General features: G+C 31.8%; 1 protein-coding gene, 1 long non-coding RNA gene and 1 other non-coding gene across 3 annotated transcripts in view; 2 read left to right on the forward strand and 1 right to left on the reverse strand.

Annotated features, from left to right (window-relative positions):
* LOC146526888 (uncharacterized) overlaps window positions 1-15,364 on the reverse strand; it is a 210,024-nt gene that overhangs the window by 40,945 nt on the left and 153,715 nt on the right. The gene's annotated exons all lie outside the window — the stretch shown is intronic.
* Window positions 1-15,364, forward strand: part of LOC146526889 (adenylate cyclase type 6) — a 176,806-nt gene that overhangs the window by 13,921 nt on the left and 147,521 nt on the right. The window lies entirely within an intron of this gene.
* Window positions 3,876-3,946, forward strand: TRNAI-GAU (transfer RNA isoleucine (anticodon GAU)). The gene has a single exon. It is a non-coding gene; the product is annotated as a tRNA-Ile (tRNA).

Raw genomic sequence — 15,364 nt, forward strand, 5'->3', positions numbered from 1 at the left:
TTGACATGCTATTTATTCCGCCATGTTAATAACAACCGTCGCTATGCGACCGTTGCTAAGCAACGATTTGCAAAGTTTGTTGTTAGAAAACGTCACCCAAAATGAGCTTGCTTAACTCATCTCTCTATTGAAAACTGAAAAAAAAAATCATAAATATATTTAATAAATATTCGTATAGTTCAAGCGGGCGTAGCCGCGTTCCAGTCCACTAGTTTTTTTTATAAAAAAGGATATTTATTATTTTAACACATTCATATCTATACTAATATCATAAAGTAAAAGAGTTTGTTTGCTTGAGTGCGCTAATCTCCTAAAATACTAATTCAAATCCAAAATAGCTTTATTGGATAGTCCGTTTATCGAGGGAAGTTAATTAGATTACGTTAATAGTTTCAATGTAACCCACAGTGGATTTTACTATTTCTATCTTCGGTCGGAGTTAGGTCCGGAATGCGTCAGATTTCGTATACCAGTAATGTTATACTTTTCTACTTTTATAGATAGACACACATATATCTACCTTTTAATATAAAACAACAATAAACCAGTACTGTTCAGTGAGGCCAGTCGTGGCGCAGGTTGTGAGTTCGATTCCCACTTGAAGAAATGATATATTTTATATTTTCATTTCTTTTCTTTGGTGTCTTTTGCACTCAGAGTGCAATGCCTCTAGAATTCAGCGGAAAGGAGCTAGCTGGCTGTCTTATTAATAAACAGTGCAAAGGTTTCCCTAGTTAATTTTAATATTTCATATTATTATATCACATTGTGATAATCTTGGCATCATAAAATTAAATCAACATTTTTTATTACACCACTTACTTAAAGTCTGGCTGGCTATAAATTGCTAAATATTATTTTATACTTTCCATTTCAAAAATAGAACACATTTTAAAGAAAAGAATGCTTGAGTAATCCTAACAAGGATCATGTGTTTTCCTTTTCCGGCACGAAGAAACTTTTCAAGGAAATCTTTATTATGAGATTCATTATATTTCTTCATACATCTTTTTTTGTAATAATTGCTCTAATGTAATTTATATGTAAGTAATGCTATTTTGGGAATATTATTTTAAGATAAATTATGAAAATCCAGTTTTGAGGCCACTATTGGTGCAATGGTAGCAAGTGTGATTGTTGTGGCTTCGATTCCCACTCGGGGAAATGAAATATTTAATATTTTAATTTTCTTTTAGTAAATTTATATTGATATGTAGAGATATCTTGTCACGTGTAATGTTTCTCTTTTATCTTTTCTTATCATTTCTATTTTATTTTAATAATAATTGTAACCCAAAAATATCTTAGGCATGCCTACATCGTCTTTTCTCAGCAAGCAAATCTATATATAAATTATAAAGTTTTAAAGTTTTATTACACAGTTTTTTTGTCTAAGTGCCAATAATACTTTAAAAATGGTAAAAATAAATAAAATATTTCTAATAGAAATTACAATAAATAAAATATTAATAAAATACCTTCTGATTTTTATAAACGACTTATCTTTTACCATGAAATATTTTGAATCCCACACTATTCAATATCTCTACTTTTTGTTACTCAATAGACAACACTCAGTAGATAGTTCGGGTATACTATATCAAAGTTGAATGGTGATAACAACTTTAAAAGCTTTAACTGCTTTCCGATAATATGGGTTGGACTTAGAATCAAGTAATCTACATGGTCGAGAGGTTCAGCAAATGGTCCATTATATTATATCGAGCTATTTCTAAGGGTTTTGTTCAATTTACCCTCCGTTTTAGGGTTCCGTACTTTTTAAGAAAAAAAGGAACCCTTATAAAAAGGAACACTCTATTGTCCGTCTGTCCGTCTGTATGTATCTATCAAGACCCTTTATCTCAGGAACGCATGGGTATATCGAGTTGTTATTCAAACTACATACTCAAATCTATAGCCCCATGATTTTCTGAAAAAAAAAACGTATTTCTATATTTACATATAAAAAAGATATGATCATAGCTGAAAAGGCATCTTAATTACCCCGTAATTTAATTCTTTCAATATATGATACCAGCAATTAAAGCGCGGCTTCGCCCGCTTAATCTCATTGTTTATTTTAGCCAAATTATACAAAATCTTTACATAAATTGTATCTTAAATTTAAAAGTGGGACAAGCTTCCATCCTCATTAACTTTAACATTATTATTATATTACTAGGACAGTAAGATATACCTATTTATTAAACAAATTTAAATGATGAATCATTACGTTTTATTTGAAAATGTTTAAAACATTTAGAAATGACTACGGATTTGTACTTCAAAGTTGTAACGTTAATAACAGAATTGCAAAACAATTTAATATAATTTGAGTCAAGATGTCAATTCATCTAAACTTGAAGGCTTTCTGTAATTGAATTAGCTTTATTACTTCCGATTTATGGAACTTATGAGAGGCCTTACGACTAATGCTCATCATATTACAAAGTGATTTACTGCTATGGGTATATAATACGTGTTTGTGGGGAACAGAGTGTCTTAACACTAGGTTCCCTCAGCCTTCCTTGCGATATGCGGGAAATATTGCGCTGAACTAAAAAAATAATAATAATGATATAAACACAATATTTTCTATGAGGAAATATGACAAAAATGTCTGTATCTTTACGTTTTTCTGTATGTCCCTTATCTATATATATAAAATCGAAAGGTCACTCACTCATCACGAAATCTCAGAAACTACAAGTGCTAGGAATCTCAAATTTTGCAAAGGAGTTACTTATAGGACGTAGGTGCTCGCTAAGACGGGAATTTGCAATATTCCATTTCTAAGGGGTTGTTTTTGGGATCGAAAGTTTGTATGAAACTTCGTTACTACAAATGCTAGAAGTCACAAATTTTGCATAGACGTCACTAGGACGTAGTCATGGAGACAAAAATTAATAATAACATAATTCACGCGGGTGCCGCTAGTATTGTATATGTAAACGTAATCAAAACAATTAAAAAGAAATGTAAGAAGAACAAGCGCGGCGTTATGTCCCGCCATTCAACTCGCAGCGTGTCAATAATTGGACGGAAAGTTATGAAGAAAGAAAAAGATATATATTTTAAATACAATATATATTCTGCCTATATAGCAGGGTGTATCCTATATCTTATAAAACAAAGTCGCTTTTTGTGTCTGTCTGAACTTTCTAACTCTTCTTCTCCTAAACCACCCAACGGATTTTGATGCGGTTTTCACCATTAGGTCGAGTATTTTTCAGGGAAGGTTTATATATAGTTTATTATTTGTACATTCTTATGTAAATTACCATAAATACGATAAATGTGTATAAAGTCCTACCCGTTGAGACACTTTCGCGCATGCGCTGCTTTAATGGTAAGTACTACATGAAAATAATGTACTGGAGTATTGTTCCTCTTAATAAGATCTACAAAAAAGTTCGCCAGAGCATATTCATATTTTTTAAGGGTAACGTGTAGTGATCATATTTCTGTCTAAAAATTGTAATTTCAATATATTTTTTATTGTGAGGGATATTTTTCCATAATGTTATTAATCCTTATCCTTTAAAATACTTTATTAAATTTCTATGTTAAACGAAGATAAAATTTGCTTTTTACACAAATTCGAAATTGCGAATAGTTTTAGAGAAAAACGCATTTAATTGTTAACACATCACGCCGTTTACACATCAGCTGTATCGAGTCAAGTTTTACTTATCCCTTACTCTCAGCATATAAATAAGTATATTAGTTACGTTGACCATTTAATGTAGATCAAAACTGTTATTTACTGTTTTTCATTTTAATAAGTACTTTAGAAGTTGTTACAATATAAAAACATCCTTTCTGCGAAACGTGCCCCGCGACGTTTTGCTTATATACAAGCGCGTCATGAGCAGTCATCGGTGGTTCAGTGGTAGAATGCTCGCCTGATACGCGGGCGGCCCGGGTTCGATTCCCGGCCGATGCATTCTATTTAATTTTCCTCACAGGAAGCCACGTAGTGCCTACCCAACCGGTGTCGCTGTTTTAACAGCATTAACCACAAGCTCAAAAAAAACCCGCCTGCCTCTATAGCGAAGATTTAGATTTGTTATTTATTTGTGTTTATTTTAAAACAATTTTAAAATCCTTATTAGAAATACGAAATGCGGGTTGCATTAGGGTTTAATTAATTTTCACATTATCTTAAGTGCTTTGCAAACATACATTATATGAATAATTCAGTAGTTAAGGCGGGCGAAGCCGCGAGCAGGTCGCTAGTATATATATATACTAGTTATAAAATCTTCTTAACTTAACTCATTCATTTAGTTTAGCCCAACGAATTTATTAGCGGGTTAAAATAAAAAAATAACAGAAAATACTTTGGTTAAACAAAAATATGTTGAAACATATTTTAAAGTCAACATTTTTCTTTGCAAAGATTAGAAAATCCTCCCAAGATTGCCTCGAGCACGCAGAATAGTAAATCAAAGATAACTTTGAAAATATAGTGTAAGAATTTTGTAACTGTATTAATTTTATAACATTTTATAATCCAAGACCGGTAGGTAGGTATTAGATTGCGTTCTCGGGTGCTACTAATTACTATTATTATCAATTTCTTATTCTATATTTAACATTCATTTATGTTTTATTTAGCTTGACGATGTCAAAATATAGTAGGGAAGCAAGGATCTAATTTTAAGTTACTTCGTTCCTCAAGCATCGCACATTGGCCGTCGTGCAACATTTGCGGGTTCGATTCCCACTCGGGAAATTAGGTTATATTTATTTCCTCAATCTAAAACAAAAATTTGGTTTTTGTATACGTCTTGTGTCTTACACCATATTTTACAAATGTATAAATATTATCTTATATGTTTATAGAAATTATAAATAATATAAATGTACAAATTTAAAAGTCCCTATATATAAATATAACATAAACAAAAAACAAAAAGATTAATTAAAAATAATATATTTAAGGATAATGGAGAAAAACTCCGCCTCGTTGGCATCTCTCCGAGATCTAAATTAATATTGGCACGCTTAAATACCGTCGGTAACTCGTTCGAATTAAGCATTAATAGAAAAGTCAACCTTAAAAGATTTCATTTAGCGCTGTATAAAGAGAGGTAAATACTATTTCTATTTTCTGTGAAAGAAATATATTTTTATGCTACAAATTGCTTGGATACAACCCTTTATAGCTGTGGTCGCTTAGAAAATTGGTTATTACGATACATTTACTTTTCCAAAAAACGCCAATATTTTCAATATTAACACCAATTTTTGATGAAATGCACGTGTTTACTTCTATACGGCGTTTTTTTTAGCTTCACGCTGTTTAACATATATAGCAGGATAGGCAGAGAATCTAACCTTAAAGGCAAAATTTGGTATTAAAGCTAGTTCAAGTGAGGTATCAGATGAAAGGAATCTGGCTAAGCTAAGCTTGAATTTCAGAAAAAACTCAAAACCAATACAATCCAATTTTTGTACGATTTTTGACGGAACCCTCGGTGGGCAAGCCCAAATCGCGCTTGTCCGGTTTTTTTATTTACAGGTATACCTATTTATGTCAGCTGAAATCGAATCTACAATTCTGCACACAGCTAGTGGTACTACCATTTAAAACGTTATTTATTGAACTTCCATCTTTTTCTCGTTAACTAAGAACATTAAGTTAAACGTTAAGATATCATTCAATATTCAAAGTTATTAAAATTTCCTCTTTGCTTAAGTTCTTTGCCGGTTTGTTTATATTTAATTGAATGTTAGAAGGAATATAATGAAAGACTTGATCGTTATTCCATCTGTAAGCATATACTATACCAAAGCTAAATTAGTATTTTATTCTATTAGTATTTTTCATTAATTTAATTGTAATTTTATAATTTATTGTAGTCTATGATATATAGACCAAATATCTGATTAAGAATGATTAAATACAAACATGTAAATTATGAAAGCCCTAACTTGTAAAATAAAGTATAGGGGCCTGCTTTAAATTCCTCGACATATAATGTAATAATAATAATAATATTTATTAATAATAATAATACAATTATCATATAAGTGTATAGATATGTTATTTTTAAAATGATATTATATTAGGAAACGAAAGTAATACATATTAGTAAATTAATAACTATATAGTTCAAGCGGGCGAAGCCGCGAGCGGGTCGCTACTTAATACCTATAATTGAAAGCCCAATACTTTTAAAAGGTAAACAAATAATACGTATTGTCCACTAAAGTCCACTATCGAAACGATGGGACTAGAAACTTATTGCTGCAATAAATTTGTTTCAGAAGTATCATAATTTGTTATCAAGTAGTTCGCAACAGCGGCCGGAGACATTAGCCCTGACCTGAAAATGGTCCTAGAGCGCACTTCCAGTTGAATGTTCGAGGACTCTTACGAATTCGAATTCAATATCATCTTTTTAAGTGTACCATAGTTCTTTCGATATTTTGCATGTATTATTTATATTTTTCATTGTTTCACTGTTTAGATGCATTGCTGTCTTATTTTAAAAGGTTTTATTTATTCTATTAAATCATTTATTTATATCAAAAGTGTTGTAGAAACGGAAATATAGCTGTTATTATTTTTTTCGAGTAAGCATCGTACAATTCTATCTAATTATGTGTCCAACAAATAATACAAATGAGGCCAGTAGTGACGTAGGGGCACAAGTGTGCAATTGTAAACGTGAGAGATTGTCAATACGATTCCCACTCGAGGAAATGAAATATTCAATATTTTTATTTTCATTGATCTGGTAACGAGGAAAAAGCGCGGCTGTAAGTAGAGAACGGAGAGTATTAACACTAGATTCGCTGTTTCCCTCTGCAGGGTAGCAGCGTGAAGCTAAAAAAAAAAATTATTAAATGAGGTGGTTGTCGATAAGAAAAGAAAACTTCTTTTACACTTTTACTATAAACAACAATGTAAATGTAAATGTCTTATTTATTGAGCTTACTCGATATTCTTACTTAGTAATCTTACTTATATAAATCAGTCTATTTTCGACTTAATGTAAGACGATATCCACTAATTACTTGATTGCAAAATCTTTACCCATCTTCATTTTTGCAACTTAAATATTTTTCTTTCAGAAATGAAACACCAGAGACCGTGGAAGGGATAATTAGGAAATTGCAAGTAACCGTACCTTCGCAAAGGAGTGAGGATATTTCGAGCACATAAAACTGACACTTTTACTTTGTATTTGTTTAGTTTTTAGGGTTCCGTACCTCACCCTTTCAATTTCATTGGAACCCTTATAAAATCTAAATAAAAATAATATGGGTAAAATGTTTATTTGTATAGAACTTGGCGGTCTTTCACCCGCTTCATTAACTTTCTTTGTCTATTAGTCTATATATTTTAAATGATTTTTTATCAATTTTGTATATCTAAAAGATACCTAGGCCAAATTATTTCTAAATAATTAATTTAAGATTTTTAGAATCCCAAGCTAAGATTTGAGTATAGACATCTGTGATACATACAAAAGGTACCTTTTAGCTTTCAAATTACCATAGGCTTTATAGAGTTCATAAATAATGTATTCAAATAATATTACCATTTCAATGTAAGTGGAACAAAAGTCAACATGGAATATTTTAGACGAAATCAGTTAAACTGTTGAAGTTCTTTTAGTGTCAGTTCATGTAATAATGGTTACGTATTATTCCAATCCTTTTTTATTGATAACTTGTTTATCATAAATATAAATATATTATACTTATTCTAAAATTCTATAAGAAAAGTTAAGTCTAAGTTACGAAATTTCAAGTAGGTACTGAGGTTCCCAAATTTGGAACCATAACCAGCTCTTAGTCAGACAGATATGTTCATCTAAATATAAAGAGATATCATAAAAGTATTTTATTTTCTTAAAGAAAATACCTAAACTTCCGAAACATTACTTAATATTTTCTCAAAGGCAGGGACGATCATAAATAATACAACATTTTAAAACGTAATGAGACTCTCCTGTAGACTTCAATTGGCAAATCTGCGTTGTAAATAACAATGAATTCTTAATTAATTATTTATAATTATTGTAAAAAATACATATCCATACCTATATTATGAATTCGAAAGTAACTCTGTCTGTCTGTCTGTCTGTCTGTCTGTCTTTTATGCAATCAGGCCTAAACCGCTAATTTAATTGTGATAAAATACTGATAGAGATACTTGAGGGTCCCGGGATGAACATAGGATATTTTTTTTCTCATATTTGTAATATTTTCGATATATACCAATATATTAAAATAATTAATTTGACAAGCAATTTATTCCGCCATGTTAATAACAATCGTCGATACGCGTTGCTAAGCAACGGCTTGCAAAGTTTGATGTTTTAAGAAAACGTCACCCAAAGTGAGTTTGCTTAATGCATACATGGCGCGCGCCGATATAGATTTGTATACATTAACAAAAATTAGATGATTTCTATAATTTGATATTCATCCTTATGAAAATAAATATAATAGTCACTTTTAGCATTTCATCTAGATTGAAATTATAGTTTACTGTATTACATTCTAATAAATAATTAAGATGTCACTGATTCCAAATGACCTAGCCTACGAGTGGTATAGTATGACCGACGCGAACGGGCAGATGACTGATGATTTTGTAAATTTTTATATATTTTCGAATTACTATTATTTTTTATGTAATTATTTGCTGCTTATAATTAATTTATCTCAGTTTGGTTATCCATACCAATATTATGCACTTAAAATATCGTAATTTTAATCATTTGGGATTTTATTTAATATTGTTCGCAAAAATTAATAATTATTTAATATAGAAAAATGTTTAGGACGCGCGCACGGCAAATTTTAAGTACTTTTGCTTCTTTTGTTTGCTCATTTCGGTTACTCAGATATTTTTTCTAATAATAAATCTCCACTTATTATAATTTTTTAACTTATTTTAGTTATTTAGGCTTATATTATCGCGGGCGTAGCCGCGTCCGGGCCCACTACTTTTTTTAATATTTTTATTCCTTTTGTATATACTCGTATACTCGTACCAATCAACGGGCAATGTGTCTGTGAGATAGTTGAGAAGAAGGAATACTGCATCGCTTATCTACCGCTTACTGAGCTTCTCTTCCAATCTTCTTCTTTCCTACTATTTTATTTTGTGGAAGTTGTGAGTGGTCCATACTCACAACCTTCCACAAAATAAAATGGTCTTTCACGCAAAAAATACTGAACAGATTAAGATGAAACGTTTAAGTAATATAACTTATAGAATCAGAATAACGCATAGGCTAATTACACTTCACAATTCAAATTCAAATTCAATTTCATAATTTCAAGTTCATAATTGCTTTAGACACTTCTAATTAATTATTAATTAGAAAATTTCTAACTATATAATCTGACGTTAGCAATACTACCTCCTAATTAGTAGCCTAAATCTTATGACATTTATTGAAAATTCAAATATAGTTTAAATTTGAAATTCACCAAGCGCGATGAATGTTCCGTAGATATCGCAAATATTACATGTAACGTACCTACGAACAGATCGGTGACCGGATGTGGACGTAAATCTAATACCGACAGCTCGACACACGCCAGGAATGAAACCGTCGGCCTCGCTAATGCGACCTAACATACTTCCGGTCTGTCATCCACGAATGCTTTCTATGAAATTCACTGAAATTAGCTATTTCAAAGGCACAAGCGTGTGACGCGAAGTCGTGAAGCGTATTGGGTTCGATTCCTATTCGAGGAAATGAAATATGTCAATTTTCTTCACTCTTGTGTTGGGGAAAGTGCCTCGTTATGTTCCGCCACTCAAATCACAATTCTTTCAGAATTGGGCGGAAAGTGGGGAACGGAAGTATTTTAATGGAAACGAAGTGTCTTAACACTAGGTTTCCAAGTTCCCTCTGCGTAACCTTCTACGTGCGGGATACAGCGTGAAGTTACACGCGTCAAAACTAGTCTGGTAATATAAATGATGACTTTCTCCGTACACACAATTTGTCCTATTTTTTAAACGGTTTTTTTGTATTAAGTACATAACTTCACGTAAAAACTAATTTAATTACATCTTATTTCATTTTAAGCATTAAATAAATAAAACAATTGAATTCTAATAATGGCACAGATAAATAATTTGTTGATATGAAAATAAAATTATTATAGGTATTTTACAGTACAATAAATAATTTCCGTTATATATTTATAGACCGTACTCAAATATGTCATGTGTGAAAACAATTTTAAAATATTTATTCTGTTATTTGCTCTTCCAATTCATTGAATACGACTTTGATTGGAGATATATTTCAATGGAAAAAGTTAATAAAACGTTCACTTTAACTAAAAAGTGCATGCACTTATTTTTAGGGAATTTATTATGCGCAATATATTTTGCTGAGTTCCCGTTGATTTTAAAATTTTTAGATATATTTTAAAAAGTTTTACTATAGCCCTATGAAGCTTTAGAATTCTCGTTTGTTGTGTTTACTGAAAATATATTATATAATAACTTTGTCCACACTTATTTAGAAAACGTACAAAAATTGGAATATAGCGGATTGGAAACCGCGCGCAATCTTGGAAACCGTCCAAGTGCTCCGACCACCAAGCCATGCATACGTTCTGATCAAGCTATGTCGAAATTCTTATACATTTAATAAATAAGTTGTAACAAGCGTTTTCAAGGTAGCTTAATGAGAACGTATGGCTTAGTAGTCAGCCATTGGACGATTGCCAACAAGCGCGGGTTCAAATCCCGCTACGTACAAATTTTTGTAGGTTTCCTAACTGTACCTATAATAAGTATTTCTCATTCCTTACTGTGAAATAACGTCTTAAAATATAAAAAAAAACTTAGTCAATTCTTATAGTTATATAACATAGTTTCTTAAATGAATGGGCTATAAAAGGCTATAGCTAAGATACATTTCTCTATACTTTTCTCAATAATACTGTCGTTCTAAGCTACGTGACATATTTTTCGATATAAGCCCTTCGTCTGCGGTGAGCGATGAAAGGACGTAGCCGTGAATAGCCATAAGAACCAAGAAATGGCTTTAGTGACGATATCCCAGTCACGTACGGCGACGTAAGCAAAATAGTAAAAATTTTAAAAATATGTTAAACAATTTTACATAAAATTATTGTTTTTATGGGTAAATTTATTTATTTATTGAATCTTATCAGTCATATGTTTTATGTAGCCTTTCCCCAGTATTTTCGATTCATTGTTATCGGAGCCCCTCTTTCATTTCTCATTTTCTCCATGTGCCCAGACATACACGACAGACAGCAACGCTAGTACCTGCCATTATGCATTTGCACTGGTAATGTATATTACGTGGTTACGATATTTTACACCAACTTCTTTTACAAAGTTTCATCGAAATCGGATTACGAAAACTCTTAAATGGCGATTGTCGCACTTCAACACGAGATGACCTTGTATTATTTTTTGCGGTCCCGCTAATTCTTCGGACCCCCATCCTTATTCCGGCAACTCACGGAACTGAAAAATGGTGCGTGATCCCGCAATACCGAGATCGGAAACCGTAAACCAGAGTCGATATGCAAAAATAATTATAAGTTTTTTAACCAAACTGTCTTTATAGGAAGCGAGTGTCCTAACATTAGGTTCCCAGGTTCTCTCTGTCTATCCTGCTATGAAAGGTATTCAGCGTAAAGCTAAAAAAATATAAATATCATACGTTCGTTGGTATGAACCGAAATGGGAACCGAACCCACCGCCATAACGACGCCGCCAAATTATTTTGGCGGCGTCGTTATGGCCGTATCGTCGTTATCTAACGATTATAATAATTACTAAGCGAAAACGCCTGCAATATCAATACAAATATATAAAAAATCTAAATAAACGTAATAATAAAATCGTTGTCCCATTCAGTAATTTATTTGGAGATATAGAAGGCACTAATGTGCGGTTTTTTAATGTAGTTTGTTAAATAAGATTCGAGTAAGCCCTAAAACGGGCCGCATTGCGTCTGGTATCGATTCGAGTTTGTTGCCAGAACCCATCGTGCCAAGGGCGATATTTTATTTTCGGTAACAACTTAGTACTCGTATATACATACCTCCAACCCATATTTTACTTTAGTTAATTTGTACTGTGCCGATATAATATAATAAGGTCCTTTGATCTTTGTCGGACATAATTATATGTATTTGCGGCGTTGAGTTCCGCCACTCTACACGATATGCGTCGAAAATCGAAGGAATCCGGCGGAAAGTGGTGAACGGAGTGTCTTAACACTAGATTTCCCCTGCCTATTGTGTTGTATGGATAAAGAATGCAGCTACAAAACAATATTACATATACAAAATGTTTAAATTTGTAATAGTAAACATATTTTATCTTGATAAAAACATAAAATATTTTTTTTACTTGTAAATGTAAATAATAAATATCAAAAACAAACAAAACTCATTGCGTTTTCGGGAGTACACATGTACGTAGTCATCTAAATAGAGTCCATCTCAACGAGCTTCTGCTTTCCTCCAGATTATAATAGTACTGATATTCGGCAGAAAGTGGGGAACGGACACTGGGTTCCCTCTGCCTACCCTGCTGTGTGCGGGATACAGCGTGAAGCTGATTTATTTTATTTATTTAATAGTACTGGTTGAATAAATAATATGCAAATAATAATAACGATACCATTTTATAACTTGAAATTGACCAATTTACAAAGTATTTTTTTTAGAATTAACCAATTTTCCTGTCAGATTTTTATTTTTGGCTTCAAATTGAATTTCTCATATGAAAAGAAGAGGTAGCCAGAAGAAATTTACTTACTGAGTGTTAAAACTGGTCTCATTTAATGTTAAAAGTAATGTATTCTCTTAATCCTAGATACGAGACACTATTGTTGTTGCTCTTATACATGTATTCGGGATTCTAATCAAAGGAATTCTCGTCATCTGCTAATTGTTTGATATCCAAAGGCAATCTCATCTTACATCCTCCTTACAAGCTCACATGTAAGCTGCATGTCAATCGGCTTCAATATCTTATATAGAATCAATATGTTCAATACATTATAGACTATACTATATTATAGTAACTTAACCCAACTCTTCTGTTTTATAGTATTAGTATAGATAGCAAGAAGAATTATAGATCTACATATAAAATGTAAAAAAATAACATATAACTTTATTGTTAAAAAAAGATAACGCAACTTATTAAATTTTTCTTCGTACAAACTTCGAGTCGGCTGCTGTAATTTTGTTATAGCCAAAATACGTTTTCCTTTTGTATGTTAAATGTCGGATCTGATTTGAAAGAAAAAGGAGGAATATATTTTTGGCAATTTAATAAGTGATTCCAGCTAAGGCTCTATTATTACAATAAGGATTACATCATCTTAGTATTTTCTCATAATAATAATGTTGATACTTTGGTATTTAATAAACATACAAAAATAAAAATCGAAATATATTATATTTATTTAGGTTTTTATAAGCATTTTTGAATCGTCAATTGTCAGTAGTGTCAGTCCTACAGGAAACTACCATCGGGTAGCCCCAAAGATTATTTTCATTATCTACATCAGCGTTGTCAGTAGTCCCGATTTTGCTGGGACAACCCAATTTTTCGTCCAAAATTTAAATGTCCCGAGTGAGACATGATCCCGCTTTTCGTTAATTATTCCACTAACTTTGAAAATTATTTTTAAAAATATATTTTTTTTAATAAGTTACTAACAATTCCAGAGATAAAAATCCTCTTGTAATAAAAAAAAAACATTAAGCAAAATAATATGTGAACTATAATACCTCATAGATAATTTTTAGTTTATCTACATCCATGCTTATGTAAATTCGTATTACACAATAACAAACTAATTTCCCCAGAGTACACTAATCTGTATATGTTATTCTAAACATTATCATATATTCTATTAAATATTTTAGCAAATCTGTTTATAGATTAACCTATGCTAATAAATTATTATATATTTTGTATTGAAAAGGAATCTGAATTGGTGAACCCCCTATTAAGATTTAAGCTATTTCTAACTCCATCAAAACCTCTAAATGACTTAATTTACATATATTGTTTATTTTGGATATAAAATAAACCAAATATATCAATTATATAGTATGTATCTAGTAGTTCCAGATCTCGGATACGGACTATAGTGCACGAATCTCCTTCCATCGAATAATTGCAGGTCTAATTAGATCGAATGCTGCAATGCTAGAACGCCGGTTCGTATTTCACTTACTTCCACTGTTGAGGTTTGGTTTGCTGAACTTCTATAGTTTCAGTCTCGTTAAATGTTCAGGTCATTATAGAGTCCTTTTGCTAAAGACGTTGGAAGTTTAAAAAAAACTTACGCGATAAATACGTTTTTCTACGTACGGGTTGCGTGTTAGTTATTTTTCTTGATATAGATAAATAATTATAATATGATAATGTGATTGCACACATAGCTTTAAATTAGAGCTATTGAATATTTTCTCTTCTACTGTGTGACAAGTATCTATTAAGTATTATTAAAATAAAATAACACTAATAAAGATTTGTTTGATTTTTAGTCGGCAAAACGGACAGTCATTGAATTTACGACCCGGCTTAAGTCATAGTTGTTTGCAGTCATTTTAAGCCCACTTTGTGCCTTTTTGTAAAGATACTAATGTAATGAAAGGCCATCGTGGCACAGCGGCATAAAGGTGTGGGTTCGATTCACACTCGAGGAAATGATATATTTATTTACATTTATATTTTCATTTCTGTGACCTGGTGTCTAGGCAAAGAGCGGGGTTGAGATCCGCCACTGAACACGCAATGTCTCCAAAATTCGGCGGAAAGCGGGGAACGGAGTAACACTAGGTTCCCTCTGTCTACCCTGCTATGTGCGGGATACTGAGTGAATTAGCTTCAAAAAACTGAAATGTTTGTATGGTTGAACGCAATATCTTAGGACCTACTTTATTTTACTTTAACTTCACGCTTTATCCCTAGCGGAGTAGTAAAACGCTACGGACAATTTAGTATCCTAAAACTTATTACAAATGACATGTTGATAAGTAATATCGACGTCAGCAATATGTTTGCACGTTATCCATCTATGCAATCTCCGAGATCCTTAGCAAACCTTATTTAACGGGTATATATAAAGACGTTCCTAACTAAACAACACAATCCCTTCTTACCTTCCGTTCATTCTAATAAGAGGTAACGGGTAACAATATTCAAGATTGACAGATCTACGGTACGGTACGGAAGCCGGTCGCGTCCTGTGCCTTAAACTATGATAAAAGCCACTCGGTAAACATCTAAAATTTTGTGACAAAAATTGTGAAAAGGGATCTTTTTAATAAAATGTCTTTTTTTATTGGAACGAAGTTCGGT

This window comes from Heliconius melpomene, chromosome 21 (assembly GCF_056956725.1).
Source record: "Heliconius melpomene rosina isolate 202511_hmr_F chromosome 21, ASM5695672v1, whole genome shotgun sequence".
Classification (NCBI taxonomy): domain Eukaryota; kingdom Metazoa; phylum Arthropoda; class Insecta; order Lepidoptera; family Nymphalidae; genus Heliconius; species Heliconius melpomene.